We start from the raw sequence: 27591 nt of genomic DNA, 5'->3' as shown, positions 1-27591 counted from the left end.
TTTAGAACCTATATATGATAGGAACTGGTCTCTAGAAGTTTGACCACAGCTTCCTTGGCAGAATTGGATGTTTCTGCTTTCCAGGAGATCTCATCTTCCTCCATATGTCCACTGTTCATGTTGTTCACTAAGAAAGTGAACTTTGAGTTTTGAGTGATTATGGTTGCTTGGTAGAACTAGATCTTAGTGGGACCCCTAAGCTGCAAGGGAGTCTGGGAAGTTCTGCTTTTGACTTCTATTATACAAGAAGTCAAGCTACAGGGAGTTTATATAAATGCTGAGGTGCTCAACTTAGTTATCGTTCACACTTGTTAAATAAAGGAGCTGTCAAACCTCTGACCCTTTCCTCCATTTGATTAAACTCAGCAGATAGCATAGGCAGGTCAGGTAGGAGTCAAGGGGGCCGAATTAGCTGTGAGTCATTTCTTCTTAAAAATAAGGAATTTTACAGGAACAGTGGAGCTATCCAAAAGGTACTAGAATTATAATATAAAAATAGAAAGCAGATGTGTTAAACATTACAGCAAGGAAGGAAAAGAAGTCAATATTTACAAAACAAAGAACTAATGGCATTTTCCCCCCTCAATCTTCTAAGGTATGACAATGGTAGAGCCAAGAATAACAAAGAACAGGAACTAGGAAAAATGAATTGCCGTTTCTCTTAATTTTCATTCATATCTAAATCCTCTGTTCTTAGATTTTTAAATAAAAAACAGCAACAGGAACTTAGCTTTGGGCTAAGACTGGAAACAATTCAGGTGGTTATACTTTTCTGAAAATAAGATTTACTTTTTTCAGGTTCAAGTGAGCACAATTCAAAGTAATGTGATGACAATCATGAATGATGGTAAGTGGTGGGGCCAGATGATAACATTCAAAACAGAAAATATAGTAATTAATTTAGGGACAAGTTCATATCTGCTACATCTAAAAAGTTCGAATCCTAAAAATAAGGATATGAAAATTCAAAGGAACCTTAAAACACTCTAACTTCTTACTGCAAGGCAGAATTCTTTCTGTTACATCCCTGACAAATGATTCATCTTCTATCATCCACATGAATATTTCTGGGAACAAAAAACAAATCATCACATTGTTCATCAAATGAGAAATTCACTTAGTTTGTGGTATAACTTTATCCAAGTAAAGTTTTAGTGTTTGTTATCTAGTGATTAACACTTGTAAGTTCTCACAATCTATGCGATCTATTTTTTTACTAATGTAGTTACACATTTATTAAAGTTCTCAATGGGGTGAAAAGATTTTTTAAAGCCAATTTTAATATGTCCTCTAATAATCAAAATTAAACATGTTAATAGGATTAGCCTCTTGGGTAGTTTGTAACCTTACTACCTAAACCCCCCATTTAGTACACTAACTGTACTAAATAATGAGCATTGCCAACAGAAATGTTTTCAAACCCGAAAGAAAATAAAGATCCATTTGTATATTTTATCTTAATGTATTATATGCTGAAGAAGAAAAGGCAGAGGAAGTGGAATGGCCGTTCCAAAGTTTATTTATACTGATTTACCCGTTTTTGAAAGAATTATGACCTGCACTGATATCAAAACCCAAAATAAGTTCATTTGCACAATATCTACTGTGAGATTTACCTCTTCCCACTGTGGCAATCATGTTTGTCAAGATTCTTTTGGATTGTGAATGACAGAAGATCATTAAATTGGCTTATTCAAAAGAAGGAATTTATTGGCTTCTGTAACTGAAAAGGTGATGGATTCAGACATGGCTGAATCCAGGTACTCATATGATACGATTAATAATCTCTCCCTCTGATCTACCTCTTGCCTCCGGTTGACTCTTCTCCACTAATGACAGTGATGGTCAACAGCAGCTCCAACTCTATGTGCCACCATTTAATCAACTCCACCAGACATTAAGAATGCCTCTTTTCTATTACCTACAGCTACTGTTCTCTGGCTAGCTTTCCTGAGCTCAACTTGGTTCACACATCTGTTCTGAAACTCTTCACTGCGGTCTGAGAAGTCGAATAGGCTGATTTGCCAATATGAGTGTATTGCTGGAAGCAGGAAGGGCTAAGTGTAACTGAGCTGTGCAAAGCATCTGGCTGACAGGACAGTGCAGACCTGGCTCTCTACAAAACAAGGGCTTCATCGGCCTGGAGGGAGGGATATATTTTTCTATTTTGCACAGAGGCATCCGATGGACTGGCTGTGGCTTTGGAGCCATGGATGTAAACTACTTGGACTGTGAGTGGGGGATCGTAGTCCTGTGCAGTTTCTATACTAAGGAAAAACGGAGCCTGCGCAAGCAGGACTATCAGGTGCACGCTACAGAAGAAAGGCCATTACGCTAATGCCATTAGTGTAATTCTGAATATCTTGTCTCATAGATCCATCTCAACCCAATTTAAATTTACGTAACTCAGCCAACTTATCCAATCCGATAACATTGACCCCTTAGGACAGGCCTAAAAGTATGTTTGCTTGGTGTGTCCTTGGGTGTGTGTTGGGGAGGTGGGTAAGGAGGCACTACCCAAAACAAAACAAAAACAGAAAAGGGCAGCAGAGACCTGTTCCTTAAAAATCATAAAATATTCTAACTTTAAATTATGTCAACTATGAAATTTATTTTTTCTGTTTAAATGAAACTCTACTCTGCTTTACCAAATAATTTAAAAATAAAAAGCGTTAGAAGGTAAATCTTCTTAGTTGCTTTTTGGCAAAATAGTTTGTGTATTTAAGTGAATTACACATTTACTATATGTTCAAATATAATGATACGCTGGTAAATTTACAAAATTAAGGGGCTTAAAAATAAATATTTACTTCATTATATTTGTTAGAGGTATATCAATTCTCACTTCCTTAGAGTCAGAGTCAGCAGACAAATATGTATCCTGTAGAAAGTCAACTTACGTTTTCAGGTGAGCTCTACCGCTTAGCTTTATTTTTAAATTATTGTCAGTAACTCAGTTTACTAAAAAAACAAAAAATTGAATTAGCCTTGTATTTCTGCACAGGAAAAACTTACCTTTACTCCCCCTTCTAAGTTCTGTAAATTAACTTTAAGCCTTAGGGAAAGCGCAAAATAAACAAGAAGCTGATAATATTATCTAGTCAAAGTAAAACAAAGGAGAGGGGAGTGGGGAGAGAGGGCGGGCAGTAACCAGATGCCAAGTGGGATTTGTTTTTGCTTAAGCTTGTACAGAGCATCAGCGAGAACTTCCCTGTAAGCCAAAAGTATTCGGCATCCGAAAAAATATTTAAGTCTAGTTCTTTCTGGATAAAAGAGAGCAGGATTTAAGTGAGTAAATACTTAAGGCTAAGTGAGTAAATACTTGGGAAAAAAAGCTAACCGCCACTGTGGAACTTTGGAACTTCTGTTTGTTTGTTTTTTTTTTAAAACTGAGCAGCAGAGTGAATTTTCCTGTTCCCGGGCCAGTAATCAGGGAGACCTGCGTTTGAGGCTGTGTGCGCCTTCTCAGCGCCGGAGACGATGACGAGGAAGTGATGATTTATACAAATCGCAAAGCCGACCGGAGCCCGCAAGGCCCGGGCGGCCGGGCGGCCGGGCGGGCTCCGCGGCTGCAGGCGTCCCCGCGGCCGCCGGGCGCGGACGCGGGCGCGGCGGGGACGGCCGGCGCGCGTCAATGGGCCCATTCAGGCCGGCGCGGCGCGGGGGTTGAGAAGTTAAGGGGCGGGAGGTGGCGCGCCGGGGCCGCGGCCGCGCTATTTGCATTTCAATGAGACCCGCTTGTTGACTCAGTGCCCGGCGCTTCCGCAGCTCCCACCAGAATCTGCCTTTGTTGGTTTTAGCTCCGGTCAAGTCCACTTCTTGCAACGGGGGAGCCGCGCGCATTTAGTTTGTGTAGTCAGGCAGAACGCTCGACAGGAAGGAAGGAGGAAGGGGTGCTCCGCGCGGCCATTGTCTGGGCAACTGGGCTTAAGCAGCCGAGTGACTATTTAATCTATAAGGTGCACTTGAATCCCTCGCAAATCCGCTCAGTGTGGAGCAGGGGGTACCCAGACAGGGACAGATGGTGCAGAACCCCTTTGTTTAAAGCTATGGAAATGCGCTTTTTCATTTACCTTTTAACTGTTGCGATCCCCGCTTATTGCATTGTCAGTGAGAGACCCGGAGATGCTAATAGGTCTGGTCGGCCCTGCCTGAGCGCCTCCCTATTTTTTATTTTTTATTTATTTTTATTATTTTTTTTAAGGTGAGTCTGCTATGTTTGGTAAACCATCGTCACAGTAGGGACCCCTTTTACCCCTCTGGTGTCTTCTGAGCTTAGAGAGCAGCCGAAGGAAACTTGTTCACAAGTTTTGGAAGGTCTCTTTTTCAGACGCCCCCTCCCTTTCCTTTTTCACGTTAAACATCAAATTCAGAGAGGTCACTAGGATTCACAGACAACGTGATTTCCCTCAGGACAAAAGAGAGAACCTACTGTCTTCAGGGTCTCCTGATGCCTTGCGGTGACCTCTGGGACACGAAGCACAGTGAAAGACGGCCCCCTTGGGTTCCCAGAGCCAGGAGCATGCGAGTGCAGCTCTGTGAGGCCGCACACGTGCTTCTCTTTCCACAGCTGGAATTGAGAGTATGTTTAACATCAGGCTGTGGAAATGTACGCATACACTTGTGGTATTTTAGAAAAGGGGAAGACTCTGCCCATAGAGCCCTTGAGCATGTCGACATCTCACAAGATGGAGTTTTCTGATTACTCTGACCGTATCAAGGACTCCATATTCAGTGGGGCTAGGGGTGCACTTGGGAACTTCCGTACACACCCCAAGTCAGTCTGAAATGAGGTCAACCAACCGTCTACACACATGACCTTTGTTTAACGCCCCAACTTTTGTTTAAAAATATGGCAGTGTGGTCCTGCTGGACTTTTCTAGCCATAGCAATACAAATCAGTTAAAGGAAAAATCTAAAAGGACGACTGCATGGTAAAAATTAGATAACTTCCCATTACTTAACACAGATTACACAGGAAGCAGATTATTGTCTTGTGGTTTTGAAGGTAGGTTAATGGTGACATATTAGGAAATAGACTGTTGGAGTCTTTTAGTCTTGAGGTGTTTAAGTCTTGGATGTGTTAACACATTTATGTGAAGAGACAGATGTCTGTTTGGTCTCTAAGTCTAATGCAAGCATTTGACTGTGTGACATGCTCACAGTCCATTTCTATTTTTCTTAAAAGGCACTCTTACCTGCCATGTGGCTGCAGACTCCTGCTCTCAAGTTGTCCTGACATGCTCTCTCTAAGAACACATACAACACACATACAACACCTGCATCTGTGATTTAATTACCAACTAGGCTATCACCGAGAGGCTTTCTAAGTGGCCAAGTACAAGAATTTTGTTTCTTATTCAAGTACGTTGTCCATCACAGCCCGAGTCCATGAACTGACACTTAGCTATGAATTCCCTTTCACTCAGCCATTTTTGATCAGGAAAGAGCCATTATTGGGTATTAACCAGTAGGTGTGGCTTCTAATTCATATTCTTTGCAGATAACTTGAAACCAGCTTAGATTTATCTTCTTAGAAATTAATTTAAAATGCAGGTTTGGGAGGATCAGTATTTTTACACACTTAAGCATTGTTCAGTAAACAAATTTGTTCAGATAATCAGGTTAAAGGAAAGAGCTTTGCTTGGGGTTCCAAAATTTTACACGTTTTCCTTCCAAATGGTGAAAAGGAAATATATTATTATTATTATTATTATTATTCCATGGACAGGCATGAAGTTGAGTATACTTAAGTTCATTTTATATAATGAGCCTTTTGTTAGACTTCGTTACAGTGATGGGATCCTTTTCTGATTCTGATTAAACCATGAAACCCCACACACTCACTGATATTTGTCATTTGGTTTTGGTTCATAAGTGAATTTTGGTGATGGAACTGTGAAGCCACAAATTCCCTAAAGCACTGGAATGCAGTAAACCATCTAGCAAAGAGTTTTGGTTTTAGTTCAACCTACAGCTTCATGCTCACTCATAGTTAATAAATGATGGCCATTCATCTTGCCCAGGGGGTTAAGATTGGGGCACCCACATTTTATTGGGTAAAACAGTCTCAGGATGATCCTGAAGCCCATGTGGGACCAACCTGGCCCTCTATTAAAGATCAGAGAATAAGACTATGTATTCCCATAGGGAAAGGCCACCGTAGCAAATGACCCTGTTTATGGGAAAGGATTTTAGCCAGTTGGGAAATGAATTCAAATCCTTTCATGATGAATCTGTTCCTATAAGGTTATCATGTCTGGGTTGAAGTTATTCAAATTGAACTGTTATTGTTAGTTTGGCATTGCTTAGATTTGCCTAAAATGAGAATAATTATGGTGACCTTCAATACCAGAAAGATTATTCAGAAGTGTGTACCGTAACTTCTATTCAGGTATAGACTTAGTTTAGGAAAATTTTCCAAGTCGGAAATTGTTTTTCCCAAAGGCAGGACAAATTCCGAATTGCCAACAGTAAAATATTTCTGTTTTTAATCTCTTATTTCTCTGGGCTCTTCTTAGTCTTCTTTACAGGCTCTTTGCCCCTTTGCTTATCCTTTATTGGGCTGTCTTAGAGCTTCTGTCTTTGGTCCTCATCTCTTCTGTACATTCTCCCATGGTGAGATATCTGGGAGATCTTTCTTGAACATAATAGATACTCTTTTGCTTCAGGACCTTTGCAGATACTGTTTTCGCTGCTTAGAACGTTATTTCCCCAGATATAGGGATACCTGGCTCGTTTCTTTTTTCAGTTCTGTAGTCAAATACCACCTTTCAAATAAAACTTTCCATAGTTTTCCATAGAAAATAGCAGCTCTCCAGTAAGGGCTGGGAGTAGGGTGAAGCAAGCAAGGCATACAGGACACAAAATTTAAGACGGCAAGTTCAGGGTCAGTACCTGAGAATGTGTGCCTCTTTAAGTTTAGTACCCTAAGTACCTCACTTGCCTTACCCCTCCTTGTCCTACCTATCCCAGCCCTATACCTGTACTCAGTTACTCCCTAGTGTCTTAATTTATTTTTCTTCACAGATATTACCACAACGAACATATAATTGGTTACTGTATGTCTCCCCACCGTTGTCCCACTCACACCAATAGAATGTAGAACCTTATCTGTTTTGGTTGTGCTGTATCCCTAGAGCCTAGAACAGAGCTCAGAACACAGCAGGTTTTCATTATATATTTATATTTAAATGAATACAATGTCTAAATCACTACCACTTGTATTACTGATGACTCTCAAATGCAAAAAAACCAATTTTGTAATTGGACCTCTCCGCTTGGCTGTCTATCCCACAAGCTTTTCAAACTCAGCATGCCCCAAATTGCATTGATCACTTTTCACTCCCCAAACTACCTCCCACCTGAGTTCTCTTTTCTGATGAATTGTCACTCCATTCAGCTCGGATCAAAATGCTAGAGATGTGGTAATTCAGGCTTATCAAGTTTACTCCCTAAATAACTCTTGCCTTTTCCATCTCCTTCCCTGCTGTCCTGCTTTCATTCAAGCTCTCCTCCTTTCCTCCTGGAAGAACTACCATAACCTTCCAACTCATCTCATGGCAAATAGCTTGTCCTCTGCTGAAAGTTTCTGCCACATTGCTGTGAAGCAAGCTCTGTAAACTGTAGTATCTGATCATGTTACTTTCTTATCTTACAAACCTTGTATGTAGCCTCATGGGTTTGAAGGTGGGATTAAAGGCCCTTGGCAGATCCGTCTGCTGACTCCTTGGTTTCAGGGTCCTGCTGTGCCCCCTCCTTTCTTCCTGCTGCTGTTTGTTATCTACCCTCCCTCCTCTACTCAAGGCACTCACTTTGTGCTCCACTCACTGAGGATTCTGGAATTTTGGACTCATCTAGCCTCTTGAGTACTGCCTTACTATTGCCTGGTTAATCTCTATTTATCCATGCAGCTTCAATGGAATGGGCAATTTGAACTCCCTCTACTTATCATGCGATTTTATAATTTTCTGTTTAGTTGCCTGTCTCCCCATTATGCTGTGAGCACCTTAAAGATAGAAACTGGGTCCTTTATTTTTGGGTATCCTATATAGAGTTGGCTCTTCATGTTTGTTGAATGAATGCATAAATTATTCAAAAGATTATTTTATGTGGGATAAGGTATGGATCTAAATGACTTTTTCCTTACTTGCTATTTATCCCAACACTATTTTAAAAAATCCTTATATTCTCCTTGTGTGAGGAGATGACTTTGCCATATATTACATTCTTATGTTGGATATAGTTCCAGTTTTTCTTTTATCATCTTGATTTGTAGCTATTCCTGTATCAATAACATATCAGGCTAGTCACCCACAGCCACTTTTCCCCCAAAGTGTTCTTTAGGCGGTGCCTACGTTTATTTTCTTAAATGCATTTCGGTATCAAGTGTTTTATTTTGTTTTTTATTTTTTTAAAGTTTATTTACTTGAGAGAGAGAACACAAGCTGGGGAAGAACAGAGAGAGAGGGAGACAGAATCCCAAGCAGGCTCATCACCATCAATGCAGAGCCGGATGTGGGGCTTGAACTCATAAACTTCAAGATCATGACCTGAGCTGAGATGAAGAGTTAGATGCTTAACCGACTGTGCCACCTAGGTACCCCTATTTTATTGATTTTAATAGAAAAATCCAGTTAGAGTTTTAATTGGAGTAATTATCTGAAAAATTAATTTGGAAAAGCAGAACTCTTTCTAATTGCTGTTTTCTCAGCATGAAGCTGGTTGTTTGCTAGTTTAATAATAACTAGCTAATAGAAAACCACATCAAAAACTGGCATCAAGTGATAGCCATTAAGTGAGTCAGTCTACTTCCTTATGAGAAACTCAGACATGCTTCATATGCACTTCCCTCTTGAGATGACCCACCCAGCAAGCTAACGTATTCATCTTTTCAGACTTTCTAATGCAGAGAGAGGCAGTGTCTTTCATATACCATTTAAGTGTTAGATGGCATATTATGGATAGAAACTTCTTTCCTTTTTCTTTTCTTTTCTTTTTTTTTTTTTTTGTCAAATCCTAGTATTTAAAAACAAATTCAGCCTATTTTCTTGGTGGAGATGAAAAAAACAGCTGGCCACCATCCCATATCCACAAATTCTTCACTGGTAACAGTGAAATACATCTTTAAATCGGCTTGTCTGAAAATTTGTTTTGTAGGACCTTCTAAACATCCATAAATTTTACACAAACCATTTGAGCATTTTGCTGATTAATCTTCTATTGTTTATCTAATGTGAGATGCTGTGTACTATCTGAAATTCCAGTTATAAGAGAGGGCCATGACCTTGGGGGAGTCTGGGGATCATGTTCACTGTATCATCAGTCTGTCCCATCCCCTTGTTTGTAGTTTGGGATTAAAATCACAGTTGTCTTCCTTTTTACCTTGCTTTTTTTTAACTCCCTATGTCTTTTTTTTTTTTTCTGGGAATAGAATCTAAACTTTCTTATTTAGGCAAATGGGTTTATGAGCCCCTGGGGCAAAGATTTCATTCCAAAGCCCTGAGGTTAGAAGCAGGGAGATGATTTGGTTCATTGGTTTTCTTCTGAGTCCATTTCTTTCCAGTTCTCTAGCCCCTGATCTCTATCTACCATGGGAGTAGTTAATAATTTTTTTCTAATATCCTCTGGTTTTCAATTAGTGTGCTCAGGTGATTTGATTTAAAGCATGCCTTAAGTTTGTACAAACTACATACATGAGTCCATAGCTACAATTTAGGTAAGGTAAAGATACAGATACTCCAGTGATGATAGAACTTAGTTTACATTATCATGAAATTATCTAATTTTTAAACCTGGTTAGTTTTACAAAAATATAGTTTTTAAAAATTACCTAACACCATAGCAATGGTGTTTTCCCCTTCTACTTCCATATATACTTCCATGCATTATATTTTTTAAATTGCTTGAGATAACTTAGTTATAAGCCACTGTCAATCAAAAAGAAAAACAAAAAAACAAGCCAATCCCAGCTTACCCACTTGAACCACTGTTTACCTGTTTTTCCTCCATTTTCCTGACAGCAAAAATAGTTACCTATGCAGAAATATGAACAGTGCAGGTCAGATTTTAAACACAAAACAACTTTATAAAGCAGTGAATATAGGTAGGGTGTGTGCCCTGGGCTGCATAGGTCTGGTCTAGCAATATATGCAGGGTGTGTAGGAGACAGAACAGAACACAGTTGTTTTTCTACAGTAATGACTTTGGGAAACTCTATACTTATTTCAGGGATGCTGCTATCACTAAAGAGTCTTCTTTTGTTTTTTTTGTTTTGTTTGTTTTTGGAACTCTCCTTTAGGAAGAAAGACCTTTAGACTTTCTAACCCAAAATATTTCCTAAACCTGTCAGTTTATTGTCATCTCTACAGTCTGTGTCTTAATTTAGTAGTTTACCATCTTTCTCTCTTTTTAAAAATTTATTTTGAGCAAGCGCGTGCATATGTGCGTGCATGCCAATGCTTGTGTGTGCAGGTGGGGGAAGGGCAGAGAGAGAGGGAGAGAGAGAATCTCAAGCAGGGGGTCAAAGGGAACCTGTGAGATCATGACCTGAGTTGAAATCAAGAATCTGAAGCTTGACTGACTGAGCCACTCAGATGCCCCTGCTCGCTATCTCTTAATCTTGGCTATGGAAACATCTTCTTACTAGTTTTAGGCCCAGTTTTTATATTCCTTCAGTTAATTCTCCATGCTGTTGCTAGAATTGCCTTTTTTTCCCTGATGATATTGCTTACATGCATTCAAAGTTTTCCACAATCTGGTCTTGTATTACTTTTCTAGCCTTTCCTTCTCTTTATCCCCTTCATACATTCTATTTTCAGGCAGTTATTAAAAGCTAGACAGAGCCTACATCCTCATTTGCCTGTACAGTCTGGGTTAACACCTGCTATTCTGAGGTCCTGTCTGGTTTAATATATTTATCATTTTCAAAAGTGCTCTGGTTTGATAAACATTAAAAAAAAAAAGTGGGGAGGTGCCTGGGTGGCTCAGTTGGTTAAGCCTCTGACCTCAGCTCAGTTCATAATCTCAGAGAGTTCCAGCCTGGTGTCATTGGGCTCTGTGCTGATAGCTCAGAGACTGGGTTGGATCTGTCTCTTTCTGCCTCTCCCCTGTTTGTACTCTCTCTCTCTCTCTCTCTCTCTGTCTTTCTCTCCCTCTCTCTCTCTCAAAAATAGGCATTAAAAAAGTATCCTAGTTTGTATAATTAGTTATATGGTTACTCCTTCATATTTTTTAAAAGCTTTATTGAGCCATAATTAGGTACCATTAAGTTCACCTGTTGAACGTGTAGAGTTTAGGGATTTAGAGTATACGTACAGTTGTGAAACCATCACCATAATGCAATTTTAGAACATTTCCATCACCCCAAAAAGAAATTTTGTATCCATTAACAGACACTTCCCATCTATCCCCCTCCCTTCCATCCTGCCTCCTAGACTTAGGCAGCCACTAATCTACTTTTTCTCTCTACAAACTTGTCAATTATGAATGTGTAAAATAAAAGATATTATACAATATGTGGTTTTACGTGTGTCTGACTTCCTTAACTCTGACTAATGTATTTGATGTAACACATATCATGCATCAGTACTTCATTCCTGTCTAAAACCAAAGAATGTTCCACTGTATGGAGATACCAATTTTATGTACCCATTCATCAATTGAAGAACATTTGGGTTATTTCCACATTTTGGCAGTTATATATAATGCTGCTACCAACGTTACTGTATAAATCTTTGTGTGGATATATGTTTTCATTTCTCTTGATTATATACCTAGGAGTGGAATAGCGTGGTCATATGATATGGTAACTGTATGTGTAACATTTTGAGGAATTGCCAAACTGTTTTTCATTAAATTTTTTAAAAAATGTTTATCCATTATTGAGAGAGAGAGAGAGACAGAGTGTGAGTGAGGAAGGGGCAGAGAGAGGGGAAGACAGTCTGAATCAGGCTGTAGGCTCTGAGCTCTCAGCACAGAGCCCAATGCAGGGCTCCAATTCATGAACCAGGAGATCATGACCTGAGCTGAAGTTGGACGCCCAACTGACTGAGCCACCCAGGCGCCCTGCCTAACTCTTTTCAAAAGCAACTGCACCATTTTATATTCCCACTAGTAATATATGAGGGTTCTAATTTTTTCACATCTTCACCAATACTTGTTATTGTCTGTGGGTTTTTGTTTTTGTTTTTTTACAATAGCCACCTTGTATGTGAAGTCTTATCTCAGTGTGGTTTTGATTTGCATTTTCCTAGTAAGTAATGATGTTGAGCCTCCTTTCACATGCTTATTAACCTGGTTTTAGATGAACTCCTTTAGTTTTAAATTGTTGAGTTGTAAGCGTTCTTCGTATATTCTGAGTACAAGTCCTTTATCAGATATGTGATTTGCAAATATTTTCTCCCTTGTCTGTGGGTTATTTTTTCACTTTCTTGATGGTATCAAGAAAAGCGCAAATGTTTTTCATTTTGTCTTTGTGTTGTTTTGTTTTTGAAAGGGGGGAGGGGCACAAGGAGAGGGAGAAAGAATCTTAAGCCAACTCCCTCTGTCAGCATGGAGCCCAATACTGGGCTCAATCTCTGACCCATCTCATGACCATGGGATAAAGACCTGAGCTAAAATTAAGAGTCAAGCACTTAACTGACTGAGCCACCCAGGCACCCCACAAATGTTTTTCATTTTGATTTAGTCTGACTTGGCAATCTTCTCTTTGGTAGCTTATGCTTTGGGGGTCATATATAAGAAAGCATTGCCTAACCCAAGGTCACAAAGATTTACTTCTGAGTTTTCTTCTAGGAGTTTTATGATTTTACATCCTTCGTTTACATATATAATCCACTTTGAGTTACTTTTTGTGTGTGGTGTGAAGTTAGGGATTGAAATCTTATTTTGCATGTGAATTTTCAGTTGTTCCAAACCATATGTTGAAAAGGCGATGCCTCCCCCAAGAAATTTTCTTGGCGCCCTACCTCTGTGCATTTTTATAGTTTAATTACTTGTATTATTACTTTGACCTAGAACTGTTTTATATCATTCTTCTCTTCCTATTGACTCTTACAAATTAACGCCTTCAAGACTGTATTCAGATTTATCATCTCAGTGAACATTCGCTAACCACCCAAGCTGAATTATTGCTCCCTTTTTTGTGTTGCCATAAATAACATTCATTTTATATCTTGAATATGGCATGTATCTTCTTGTATTTTAATTAGATGTATATACGTCTGTCTTTCCTACTGCACTGTGTGCTTCTTTTGGGAGGAGATTCTCATGTATGTGTGCTCACCACCATGTGTGGTGACTGGTAGGTGCTCAGTAAATAGTTGCTGATTAAATAAATGAATGAATGAATAATTGAGTGAAAGAATGAATATCCTAAATGAAAATACATTTCTATCTTATGCTAGTGGATTTTGTTTTTAAAAAGAACTAAGAGTATTCAGTGAGTGAGAGTTATCTGGTTGGATAATGCTTTCTTGGCCAAAGGCAAACTCCGAAGGCCATTCTACAGGAGGAGGCCCACCGCGTTTTGCCAAGAGCAGCAGTGATGAAATAACTTCTCCAGATGCCCCCACCAAAGAGGATAGCATTTGAATCTATAAACAAGGGCTAGTGTGTTTATTTAAATGACTCATTATGTAGTTCTCACATTTCTCCCCAAAGATATCTATCTTTGGCCATGGTGCTATGAAGTATAACACCAGGGTATGAGCTATAACTGAGGGTGATTACAAAGCTCTGCTTAATTCATATCTCCCTATTCCCTCACTGACCTGTCACTGTGCTTCTCTCTCTACTCATTGGCTCAGGAGCCCAAATGTTGTGTCAGCATTCCACACAAGACACCAGAAGCTGAAGCATCATTTCTAGAAGGTCACAGTTAGAACGCCAAGTCACCACTATGGGAAAGCAAATTCCATTTGGGCTCTTCTTTGGCTATTTGCAGAACTAAGTTGATCAAACCTGGCTGTTTTATGTAGGTAACACTGGAGGACAGGTGATGGGTTGACAGAGGCAAGACCTGGCTGCTGCCACTAGACATTGTGTCCTATATGGATATTAGAAAAAAATGCATTGCTTTTTTGCAGGCATCTAGGATCTCCTGGTCCTCAGCTAAAAAAGGCAAGCCCAAAGAACTAATGGTCAGGAAAATCAGTTTTAGCTTTAAGCCTGTGCTTAACCAGGACTTGTAGTGTTAAGGCAATTAGTGCTGAGATAGTGAAATTCCATTGTAACCCGTTGTTCAGAGATGAGAAAACACCCATATTATTGGCTTCTAGTGTCACAATGAGAGAGCTCACTTTACACCACTGTGTACTTGGGGGATGTGATTTGATCTGCAGTATAAATGAATCCCTGGAAAGGTCAGGTATGAGTCTCATGTGGGTTTTTCCTGTACTTATTCCAAATTAAAGCAATAAAAATTAATACGAATCTTTTGTAGATTGTCAAAAGAAGAGTTAGTCAAGTGTCAGCATTGTAGAAGCATGTTCTTCTCAATGTATATATATGGCTTTTGAACACTAGCAAAGCAGTATTACCACGGGAGGTGGGGGAGCGGGTTGCTGGTGTTTTAGAATTAGTGAATGGCAGCCACACAGCATAAATGGCAATGGCAACTTTCAGCCCATAGATTTCACAGACGGGCTCTCTGCTGAAATGACTAACTGTTGTCAGATCAACAAGTAGTAACAACAAAACACCTGCCCTTGTTTCATGTGTTTAAAGTCACATTTGTTAAAATAAATGATTGCTCATTTACCTAACAAAAATGTAATTTTCATAGTTTTCAGAAATCATACAAGGCTTAGCATAGTCAAGGACTATATTCATTCAGTTGAATAACATAAATCTATATCAGAATTAAAGATCAAATGCTAACCATTATCTGCAGTTGGGAAGAATAATTGAAAAATTATCAAATAGTTTAAGTGTCTACTGTTAGGGTAATTTACATAACTTAGAATACTCAGATTGATTAAGAGCATGTGGTAAGTAGAAGCCCAAATGATTTTCATAAATCTTGTTATTGTTCCAAGTATGGCATGCTTAGTAAACCTCATCAGGGAAGAAGTTCTCATATAACAACAGATTTGTTTTGAAAATAGAAGTAAAACTGAAAACACTTCTTACATTTGCCATTTACTTAAATAACAATTTTCTATTTGTTTAGTCATCAAGAAGGGCATATACAGACATTTGTTATATACATGAAAAGAAAGGCATATTCTATAAATTATGGTATTTTCTACACTTCTATTATTTACCATCTGTTCAATATTGCACATTATTTGAGTTATTTACTAGAGCCATTGACGAATATGGTGTCAGTAACTCTATGAAAGTGCCTGCAGGAGATAGGAACTGAGACTAGATTAAGTGAATCTCAGATGTTGGGGTGCCACAAAATTATCTGGGAAGTTTTTTCAAAATACAGATTTCCTGGCCCCAGAGCATCTATATTTTGACCAACCTCACGTAGGCGATTCTGGTGTGCACCAGTATTTGTGAAATACTTATTTAGGTAACCTATACAATTTTTTTCAACTCCAAGCTTATGGGAGCTTATGATGTTTATTTACCTTTGAAAGAGAAAGAGAGTGGGGTAGGGCCAGAAAGACAGGGAGACAGAGGTTCAAAGTAGGCTCTGTGCTAACTGCAGAGCCCGATGCAGTGAACTAAAGTTGGACACTTAACTGACTGAGCCACCCAGGCACCCCTACAAGAGTTTATAAAACAGGCATATTTGTGTCTTGAAATATCTTAAGATCTTAAAGCTCAGTCAAAAAAAAAAACCAAAAAAACCCAAAAACAAACATGAACTTATTTTGAAAGTCTCTTAAAAAGGAAACCGATATTTTAGTCATTCTTCTTTGCTCCTGGTTATCTCCCCACTGACTATGTGTCACCCTTCACAGTCTGAGTTTGTCCTACTTAGATGTGATTCCCAGGCATCACACAAAGTTTAAGGCCTAAGAGGTCAGCCATATAAAATGGTTCAGTGTTTGAGGGCTCAACCGCCCTCCCTTCCATCGTGTCAACCCACCACCTGAAAAGGGAAGAGGCTAATCCACTAATAGCTAATCAGAAGGTTTTTGCGAAACAGAGAGTGCTCCTTGCTTTTGAAAGTATTGATTTCCCCTTGTTTGGACCTAGTTGCAGCCTAAGTAGACTGCAGGGGACTTGAATCCCAGAGACCTGAGGTGGCTGAGGGGCCAAGCCTCAGCCAATCTAGACTGTCCTGCCAAAGCTCCTATGGAACAAGATACAGTACCTCTATTTGCTCCTTTCCAGAGGGCGGGTTTTCTGTATTAGTGGAAATCAAATCCGTAAGACATGGCAGTGTAAAATAAAATTTCAGCAAAGAAGGTCAAATGCTACTTACGAAAATACTGTTTCTCTAATTTCAACTTCTTTTGCGCAGGCAATAAGGATACTACGCCAGTGACGTATACAGTGCATCAAGAATGAAATTCTTCCATGAATCTTGGGGAAGAGAATATTCCATTTTACAATGTTGAACCTGTCTTTGCCACATCTGTAAGTTACACAGACTTGTCAGAACAAAACAGTGTTGCTGTTAGTTTTTAAAACGACTAGCCTACAGTAACTTATGTGGAGTTGGTGGCATAGAAAGAGAAATCTCCAATTCCAAAGAGACCACAACTTTTAACATCAAATTGCTCACATACTGTAAAAATGATTAGTTCACTGGTAGAAGCAGAACATTATGCCTACTTCTTTCCTCCTCTCCATCAGTTTATTGTTCACTTTTTATGGCATTTCTATCTTAAAGCATTAGGGAATGACTTAGGGCAGAAACCTTTTATGTAGAAAGTCAAGTTCCTAGAAAACAAAATCATGACTGGCTATGTGTATGCATATAGTTCAGGGGCAAGAGAAAAACAAGGCTGGAGTTTGTTTGCTAAGAAAGAATTGTGTTCGCTGGGTTTATTATCTTAATTTCTGCACCTGACTATGTCACCAATGAGTTGGACTGATTAAACTTATAAGAACACTCATTATAGAAAGGAAATAAGTCTAGCCTGTGGTTGCTCAACTAATGAATAGGGAAAACAGGATAATTTCAAGCTGGTGAAAGAAGAATGTATGTAACAAGTATGCTAGACGGTATCAAAGATCTGAAGTCCCTACCGTGGTCAGTTCATGTACCTAAAACATTCTATTATTCTTTAATTGACTTGTTTTGTAGGACATGAAGTCTTAGAGTGAATGTGCTAGTATATTAAATAGAGTAAAATTCCATAAATTTAAACTAAGAAAGAATAACTTGAATGTGGAATAGTAAAACATTTTTAGAAAAATATTTAAAAATATATGTTAAATGATAAACCTGGCTGTAAAAAATGTTTTAATCATTCTTTAAAAATGTTTTTAATGTTTATTTATTTTTTTGAGAAAGAGAGAAACATAGCATGAGTGGGGAGGGCAGAAAGAGAGGGAGGCACAGAGTCCAAAGCAGGCTCCAGGCTCTAAGCTGTCAGCACAGAGCCTGATGTGGGGCTTGAACCCACAAAGTGCGAGATCATTCCCTGAACTGAAGTTGGATGCTTAGCCGACTGAGCCACCCAGGTACCCCTGTTTTAATCATTCTTAACAGACATGAGGCAAAACATATCAGACTTACTTTTTTTAACCCAGGAGTACTCCATCCTCCACACCTGGTTTAGAATCACTGCCAGGTGGACAGCAGTTACTAATGGGGGATGTCCTACCTGCAGTTGGGTGGAGCATGAAACAAGATTGGGAACTACTGACCAGACTGTAAGGCCTTAAACATCTTCCAGACAATTTTATGTGTACTATTCAATTTCTTTATATGTGGTGCAAAAGTGTCAGCCTGCTGCTGAACTGAAATGGTTACACATGATTGAATTATATATTATTAGTTACAATTTTTTTCTGTTTTAGAAGCATGCATAAGTATGATATAACATTGGCGTGCCTGGGTGGCTCAGTCGGTTAAGTGTCTGACTCTTGATTTCAGCTCAGTTCATGCTCTCACCGTTTGTGGGCTTGAGCCCCTCATTGGACTCTGTGCTGACAGCATGGAGCCTGTTTAGGATTCTCTGTCTTCCTCTCTCTCTGGCCCTCTCCTGCTTTCTCTCTCAAAACTAAATAATCAAACATTTAAAAAAAAAAGGTATGACACAATTTAGAAAATGTAGACAAGTGAAATAAAAGACAATACATTTCACCTGTAATCCTGCCACCGAGAGTCACTGGTCTCATTTTGGGTGTACATTTATGGCAGCTAATCTGAGACTAATATAGGACTTTCAGTGCTGAAACTGACAAAGTCCTGGGCAGAGTGGGATGAGTTGGTTACCTTACAGTAGTCTCCAAAATGAGACTAACACAAGAACTCGTCTTAGCCAGTTGTCTTAAGCAACTCATGGAAAAGAGAGAGAACGAGCCAGTTGTTGTAAGCTCCTCAATTTTGGCGTGGTTTGGTTCTGTTTATCTGTCTATGTTACACAAAGAGCTTTATAACTGGATTTAAAATATAACAGTATATTATGGATATATGTTCATATTTTAAAATAGCGCTTTACAATATCAGTTTTAATGGCTACACAGAATTCTCCTGAAGGGAGGCAGGGACTACAGTCTGTTAAACATTTATGTTGCTTCTCATTTTGTTGCTTTTCCAAGCAAAGCTATCCCAAATACCCTTATAGCTTAATCTTTGCGCACAAACTCCGTGACTACTTCTTTAAGATTAATTCTTAGAAGTGGAATTGCTGGGTCAATAGGTATTATTTTGAAGGCTTTTGCTGAATATTACCAAATTGCCCTTCTTATATGTTGTGCTAATTTACAAACCTACTGACTTCACGTAAGAATGCTTATTTTGCAAACACTGGTTTTGCCACAAACAAGCTCCCAAACTCTATCAGCTTGACAAGTTAATGAGACTTTCTTATATTCTACAGTTAGTCTCAGACACACCACAGTGAGATTCCTCTGGTCAATTTAAATTGTGCCATGAGAATATGTACCGTGCAACAGCTCCTAATGTTTACATAAGTTATTACTTAAGCCCTCAACATCATCAAATATTTATTTAACATCCACCATAGGTTAAGAATTGCAACCAGAGGCCTCTGTGCAACTTAGACTCTGAAGGAGAGAACAGAGGCAGTGTTCTTTATCTTTGCCTTAGGAGTATTTTTAGTAACTTCCTTCTTTTATTTCCTCTATATAATCAAATTACAGGAAAACTGTCCTGCAATTTAGAAAATTAAACATTTTACATCATGAAATAGAAAGGCCCTTCATAAAAGAGAACAATACATATGTATGGGTTAATAAATGGTTAAAAATTTAATTTCTATATAACCACCATCCAACTCAAGAAACCGAACATTGCCGATAACTGAAAATCACCTCTCCCTTCCCATGTGTCCTTATGGAATTTCAGTTCTCTTTCTGCCACAGAAAAGTAACCATTATAACTCTATATGGTATATATGGTAATCATTTCCTTTCTTTTCTCTCTTGTTCTACCATTGTTTAGTTTTGCCTGCTTTTAGTTTTATATCAAGAATATCATAATGACTTATTTCTATGATTTGCTGTTTTTTGCTCAACATTATATAAGATTCATCCATTTTATTGTGGGTAGTTGTGTAATATTCCACATTATAAATACGCCATAAATTTTAATCCATTCTACGTTGATAGATTTGGGTTGTTACCAATTTTCGGCCTTCAAGCCAGTCTGTGACATAATCATGGAGCAAATGCTATGAGGTAATAGACTTCAGATTAGATGCACAAATAAATCTAAAAGATCTTTAAAAGATTTAGTTCTTGGGGTATGCGTGTAGGCCAGTAGGTTAAGTATCTGACTCTTGATTTCGGCTCAGGAAATCCCACTGACAGTTCAGAGCCTGCTTGCGATTCTCTCTCCCTGTCTCTCTACCCCTCCCCCGTTGGCTCTTGCTCTCTCAAAAATAAATAAACTTTAAAAAAAAGGACTTAGTTCTATTGTGATTAGTTTTCTCCTCCAGTACTTTCAGCTTTGATAATTTGCTTAATTATAGTTTTGACTGTGAATCCTGTTATATTAAATTTTATTTAGTTATAACTGTTTAACGAAGGAATTTTCCTTCCTACCTATGGAATTGCGTAAGTACAGGAAACACAATGGATGATCATGGTTACAACTGTCTGAGCTCTTTCCTCCTGCCACAGTTGCTGTTCTCGGTGAAAAACTTGGAGTTTTTGGAAAATTGATGGGTTCAGAAGGGGGTGAGGTTAAAGGAACTGACCTGGGAGAGAAAGCAGATCCACAAATTAGAGATTTATCTAGATGAGAAAATATCATATTTTAGGAAAGCAATTATCTTGTGGAAGGTTGGGGGACCATCACTATGTAGAAAAATGGAATTTTTACCTGATTCAAATTGAGTCCAAATTTGTTTACACCACCTAATGGCTATATGATGATGAGTGATTTACTCATCTGAGAATCTTTCATCTTTTGCAAAACCAGGATGATAAAACCTTTCCTAAGAAATTAGGGAGTGAATGCAAGTGGTTAGGAGGTATTTATGATTTGAAATATAGCATGTTGATAATATTCCGCTGTTGGCTTTTAAAAATAACTTTTAAAGTTTAAGAAATTTTAGATATAGAAATGACATATAAAAATGATATAAAATGTAGATAAAATGCATTTAATTTGGGCTTAAATTATTCTGATTAAGCATGTAATAGTATTTTAAAATCTCTCATGGTGGAAAAACTATTGCTCTGTGCCATTTTATATTTGTCTCTTTCTTTGGAATATAGTATTTATCATGTAACTGAATAACTCAATAGACAGATTCTTCACAAAATGATTAGAATGAAAGATTAAAAAACAGCATGAAATACAAAGTCACAACTTTGTATATAAAACAGGGTATAATCCATTTTGTTATATTTGTTTCTTTCCCTCTCTTGAAAATATACAAATTTATATGAGAGCCTTAAACTTGTGTGAAGGTAGGTGGTAATGGGAAAGTAATGTGAAATGTCTCAGATTTAAGTTGTTACATACAAGCAAAATCTTTATCCCTCATATGTTAGATGGTTACATGTAAATTATTGTATTTATTTTATATCTTAATCTTGCATGAATGAGGCAAAACTGGAGGTACTATTTATATTTAGAAATTCCTAACAGTTGGAATGAAAGAACCAGTTCCGCACTTAACTTATAAATATATGCTTAATGTAAAAAAATGAGGTAGATAGTTAAATATTGATGAGACAGTGTAATATCTATGATTTTGTTTTAAATAAGCTGCTGTGAAGGAGAGTTGGAAGAGTAAGAGAGATAAATTGTACTGAATAGAAGCTGGTGGTTGGTAAGAGGTTGGGTATTAGGTACGGTGGGTTCATTATGCTATTATCTTTACTTCTGTGTATGTTAAAAAAATGTAAAGATAAATGTAAAGATAAAGAGGATCAAGTAAGATAATGAATTTATAGTATTAACTCAGTTTCTAGTATGCAATGGATTTAATAAGTTTAACCTCTTCACCTTCCATTATATGTAGGTGAGCGACATAGTGGCACTGAAGGAATGGCAGTTTTGACTGCGGAGAGCAGAGATGGAAATACATTTTATTATGTGCTAATAAGTGTAGTAGGTTTTAGAGATGCCAAAGCTGATAAGCCCTGGTTCCTATTTTTAAGGAGCTCTGGACTAGAGGGAGAGAGAACACAACAGTGGGAGAGCAGTTTTAGAGCAGGGATGGGGGGAGGAGGCTTGCTCTAGTATTCAGGGAGTTGGACAGGGTTGTGGAAAGAACGACGTGTGGTTGGAAAAGCAAGCTTTGCCTGTTTTAGAATTTTTCTTTGAACCAGCTTCATGTCCAGAAAAGACAGAGGGGGAGATCTCTTCCTCTTTCAAAATTTGTTTTTTCTTGAGTCATGCAGCTTTAATTCTACAAATCAAGAATTCATGCTATTACTCTTAGTTTCCTTGGACGGCTAGACTATGAAGTAAGCAGGAATTTGGGAGCTAACTCTATAGTGTCCCAAGTCTAAAATGGGTGATAGGCACCGAGGAGGGCACTTGTTGGATGAGTACTGGGTGTTGTACTTAAGTCATGAACCATGGGAATCTGCCCCCAAAACCAAGAGCACACTTTACACACTGTATGTTAGCCTATTTAACAATAAATCATATTAAAAAAATAAATATAATGTCCCAAGTCACTGAGGAGTTTCGTATCTCTGTATGAATTCCCCATGAAAACTGAAAAGCTATCCAGTAGGAAGCCAAACACCATAGTGGATGTCATATTTACACGCATGTAGAAACACAAAGACTGACTGCATGTGTCAGAGTAAGAAACAGATCACCCTTTCAAAATGCTGAGTGCTGTTCAAATGCATGACAAACGTACATGAATGTTGGTGTGTTTCTGTATAGGAGAAACAACAGACTCTTGGAGAGTCAGTGGGTATTCATTCTGATCCATAAACTACTGGTCTTTGGTCCCTTGTCAAGGTGTATGAGCAGCCTCAATAGTTTGGCTGTGGTACTGTGTTTAATTTAATTTCTTCTGACTTCTATTCACTTTTAGTCACCCACTCAGGTCCCCACTGGGGGTCTAGGGGAGGATGGCCTTTAGGGGTGCATTTTTGTGGTTAAGTAGGTTTATTAAACTGTCCCTTTGAAAGTTAGGGGTAATGAAGAATAATTTCTAAATTTTATCAGATTCAGTTTTCTAAGGATTCCAGATTCTTGGTGGAAAAATCTGTCACATGGGATCTATGTCCAATGGACTCAGTAGGAAGACTGACATGAATCAGGGACTGTTCCCATGAGACTCACTAAACTTTTTTCAGATGGTTTCCATTATGTGAGATGTGCCACTAAAAGTCTTTGTAAAATGAGGATAGCAATGCCTGTCTTGTTGGAGGCTTAAAGGACATATATACAGAACATTTAGCACAATCATGTACACAAAAAAACTAACCCTTGTTACCAATATATTAGGAACCTAATGTTGTCTTCGCTGTTGTAAGGATAGGCCGACCTTATGAGTAACTATCAGGTAAATAGCTGATAATACTAGCTAGAAGGCTAGACAAAAAGTATACAGTTGGATAGGCATGCTGATGATAAGTTGTTTGCTTTCTACTTCAGTTATGACTTAGATAGACTCAGTCTTGCCTGTGGGTCTCCTTAAATGTGAACCAACAGCTGGATTTCTGTTCCTTTGTTTATCTTTATCTTTCAGTGCTATTTACTGTTGCTTTAGTCTAACAGGACAACTTGATGGTCCTAGTTGTTGATTAATATCCTGTGTGTTTGGTGTTCATATATGCATATTGGTATATGAACTTGGTCTTTGGTGGGTTTATTTCTCTTCAGTCCAGAGCAACGTTGCTGACCCTAAAAAAAAAGTTCAGTGATACCTGAAGTGTGTTTCCACAGAGTATAATAAACACTTTGGATTTTGCAGGCTACATACAATTTCTGTTGCACATTCTTTCTTTTTTAAAAATTTTAAAAAATCTTCATTTATTTTTGAGAGAGAGACAGAGACAGAGACAGAGACAGAGACAGAGAGCAGGGGAGGGGCAGAGAGAGGGAGACACAGAATCCAAAGCAGGCTACAGGTTCTGAGCTGTCAGCACAGAGTCTGATGGGGGGGCTTGAACTCACGAACTGCAAGATCGTGACCTGAGCCTAAGTCAGACTCTCAACCCACGTAGCCCCCCAGGTGCCCCATCTTTCTCTTTCTTTCTCTCTTTCTCTCTTTCTCTCTTTCTCTCTTTCTTTCTTTCTTTCTTTCTTTCTTTCTTTCTTTCTTTCTTTCTTTCTTTCTTTCTTTCTTCCTCCCTCCCTCCCTCCCTCCCTCCCTCCCTCCCTCCCTCCCTTCCTTCCTTCCTTCCTTCCTTCCTTCCTTCCTTCCTTCCTTCCTTCCTTCCTTCCTTCCTTCCTTCCTTCCTTCCTTCCTTCTTCCTTCCTTCCTATAATCCTTTAACAATCTAAACACTATTCACTCAGGGGTAGGGAGTGGGGAGGTGGTAGGAGAGAGGCAGTAGATAAAATTGAGGCCAGAGGCTCTAAGGCTGTACCTTGCCTACCCTTGTATGACATCACAGTGGCACATAATGAAAAAAACATGATTTTGCAATGCAGGGAGGAATCAGTGTGGGCTGACTGATATTATATCCCTGAGTCATTCTTTTGGTGATGGGGAGTAGAATTGGTCAAGTCACCACCCAGCTCCCTTTTGTAGCCACATTATTAGAGAGTAAAGTTGAGGTGATTATAAATTTCTTTGCTGGACGAAGCAGTACATCATTACTAGTGAGTGTCATGAGTTCTGTAGTAACAATTTGTGAAGTCCTGTGAGGTGAAAGGCAAAATCATAAATATTAATTACAGCCATTGTTTTGATGAAAGGAGGATTACGGAGGCACAGAAGACTCTAAATCTATCTATTAAACCATACTCCAGCTCTTAAGTTCTTGAATGTAGGGGCTAAATTATGTTAGAAAAAAAAACTCCATGGGATTCTTCTGTGGTCTGAAGTTTAATAAGAGGCTGACTTTTCATATGACATTATTTTAAAACACCTTCCAAAGCTTTAAGAGTCATTTTCATGAGAAAAAAAAAACAAGAAAGAAAAATTTTAAGCTATTAGTGCTTTTCATCAGGAATGCAGTAATAGAGTCAAGTTATTGGTGCAAAGCCCCAGACTTAAGTGTTAAAATGATCCCCATCTACAGGGTGAAATTTTTAAGGAGGTATAAAGCACACTTAAGGCTCTTTGAAGTAGTTATGAAAAAGAAGAAAAAAACTTGAATAAACATATTTTTCATATTTTATATGTGTTACTATGGAGGAAAATAGTTAGAAAGTTACTGAGTGACTTCATTTAGATCAAAATGTTTCTTTTGTGCATTGCTACACTAGGCAAAAAGCCATAAACTGCTGGCCGAAGGTGCTGATTATTTACCATTCTTATAAATGGCATCTCTTAAAGTCCCAATGCTTGAAAAATAAAAGGGGTGATGCATCAAGGAGCTTGTTTTGAAATAAAGGAGCATGGTAAAACTCAAAGTGTATCAGTGGGTGATTAAGTTTTAATTTGTACATTGACTTGTAAAAAGATTGGACCAAAGTCTTGTTTTTTAGTATCATTTTCTGATAAAAGTAAAAATTATGAAATATGGAAAATAAAAAAATCATATATCTCAATACCTAGAAAAATAATGCCATCATTAAATGTTTTCTCTATCCATCTATTTTTAATATAAGTAGTTGATACTATGAATATTATTTTATAACTAGGTTTTTTTAAACTTAATATATCAGATCATCTTTGTGTGCTATCCATTCATTTAATTTTTACTGAAAGCTATCTAACAGCCAAATGATCTTTAGTAAGATCTTTGTGATGGCCACATAATTTTGAGGTTATGAATACATTATAGTTTGCCTAACTGATATATTTAGATGAAGTGACAGAAACTGATGAAAAACTGTTCCTCCTCCCAATTCGGATGGATCTATAAATCTCATGCCTCTAGGATGAGATACTGAGTGACTTAAGTACTTAAGTACTTATCCAGAAAGGGGAACCTGGTGGCTCTTGATATATGGTTGGCTTCAGAGTCACCTGGACCCAGAACTGGAAGTATCAGTACTGTCTTTCCATTTCTCTGCTGTAAATTTTGGTTTCTTTTGTTGTTACTTACTCTCTGTCACATCAGATGGCTTCCTGAATGGAGACAGCCACAGGGGCTTGAGGGTTATAGGGCAGCCCCTGTGGAAGATTTAGCAATGGCAAAGAAGAGGGAGCTCTTTCTCTTACCTTCAGTTTAGTGAATCTTTGGACAAGAAAGGCTTAGAAAGGCTCACCTTTGGGCAGTTGCTCACTCCTGGACCAATTGCTAGAGCCAGCCAATTACCCCAATTGCCTGGGCTTTGGTCATGGACCTCCCTGTGGTCAGAGAGATAGCCAGAGGCATGAGATTTATAGAACCATCTAAATCGGGAGGAGGAATAGTTTTTCTTCATAGGGAGTAAGGGAAGGCTGATCCAAGAGGACTGCAAAATATGGTGCTTTACAGGCAAATATAAGCCTTGACCATTACGTAAACTGTTACCAGTTTGTGCAATTTAATGTTTATGTTTATAGTTAAATCTTGAGCAAAAGCTTAAAAATAGAGGTTAAGTTGGTTTCTCCAGAAATCTGTTGCATTGATTCTAAACAACTTAAGAGGATTAAAACAAAGTATTAGAGTGATGCTACACAGTAGAAACTGAAGAATTATAGCTCCCATTGTATTTTATTCCAAGCCTTCTTAAACATTGAGTGTTCTAGCTTCTAAGTACTTGGCTTTTCCTGTTATTTAAGAAATTGGTTTAAATTTCACCAACTCCTATTTCCTGAATTAAGAACTTCCTGCACTAAGAAGTTCATTACCTAAATTACAACTCGCTGTAATCATTCCACATACGAGCCAGCAAAACTTGAAGTTGTCCTGGGGTCTGAGCAAGCCTGCTTTCATCTCTTCTCAATGGAATCAAGTTTGTATGTTGATGAAATGTAGTGCACAGTATTGCTCTCATCTTCCCTATATGATTAAGTTCAGTAGCTTTTAAGTAGTGGAAAAGCCTAGGAGGAAAAGGGGGGATTCCAAGAAGTCAAGAAGAGGGGAGCCTTAGGGAAAAAGCTTCATGTGATGAAGCACGTGGTTCTTACCTGCTCACGCCTCCAAAAAGCAACAGGTACCACAGGCTGACGTCTGCCTCTTGCCACCAAACCTCCCTTGGGCAATTCTTCAAGCAGTAGCCATTCAAAAATAATTATCTTGTTTATTTTATTTTGCTGAGTCCTTTTTGAACTTTTATGCATCTTTAACATATCACTTCATTGCTTATTTAAGCTGGAGTGCATGTTTATGGCAGTGCAGAAGGAAAAACATAATTTATATCTGATTCCGTACAATATCAAGTGCTTCATACAAATATGCCCACTAACGAGTTCATTAAATAATTAGGTAATTGGTGTTTTAAGTGTTTTGTTTTATCCTTGATGCATTGTTTTATAGACACCTAAGAGTGTTTCAGTGGTATTTGGGGATATTGGTTGGGATTTTCAGACACACTGGGAACACCTTATTATTCTTCTCATTAAAAATAATGGATTTATAGCTCCTGTCATCCAAAAATTAGCTAACCTGTTTTTGGAAAAGGATTAAACTTACTTTGCAACTTATTTTTCAGAATGGGATAAGGAAGCATTCTTGTATAAACTAAATTTGGATATTATTCTGATTAAACCACAGTGAATGTCCCATAACTGAAATATAGTGCATTATGTGTGACCCCCCCATTCTTTCCCCTAGAATAAAATCTAGGAGAATTTAATGACTCTTTTTTTGCATAAATTCTTGAAGTGTAAGGTCAGCAGGCTATTCACCTTTGCACATGAAGGGAATCAGAATATGCCACCTCAAAAATGCCATGTGGTGTAAGGATTATTTTGAGCTAAAAGCAATTAAGAAACAGCATATGTAGAAGTTCTTGCCCTCCCCCTTTCT

The sequence above is a fragment of the Hyaena hyaena genome, unplaced genomic scaffold (assembly GCF_003009895.1).
Source record: "Hyaena hyaena isolate Hyena2069 unplaced genomic scaffold, ASM300989v1 scaffold_198, whole genome shotgun sequence".
Lineage (NCBI taxonomy): Eukaryota > Metazoa > Chordata > Mammalia > Carnivora > Hyaenidae > Hyaena > Hyaena hyaena.
Note: the sequence above shows the minus strand (reverse complement) of the source record.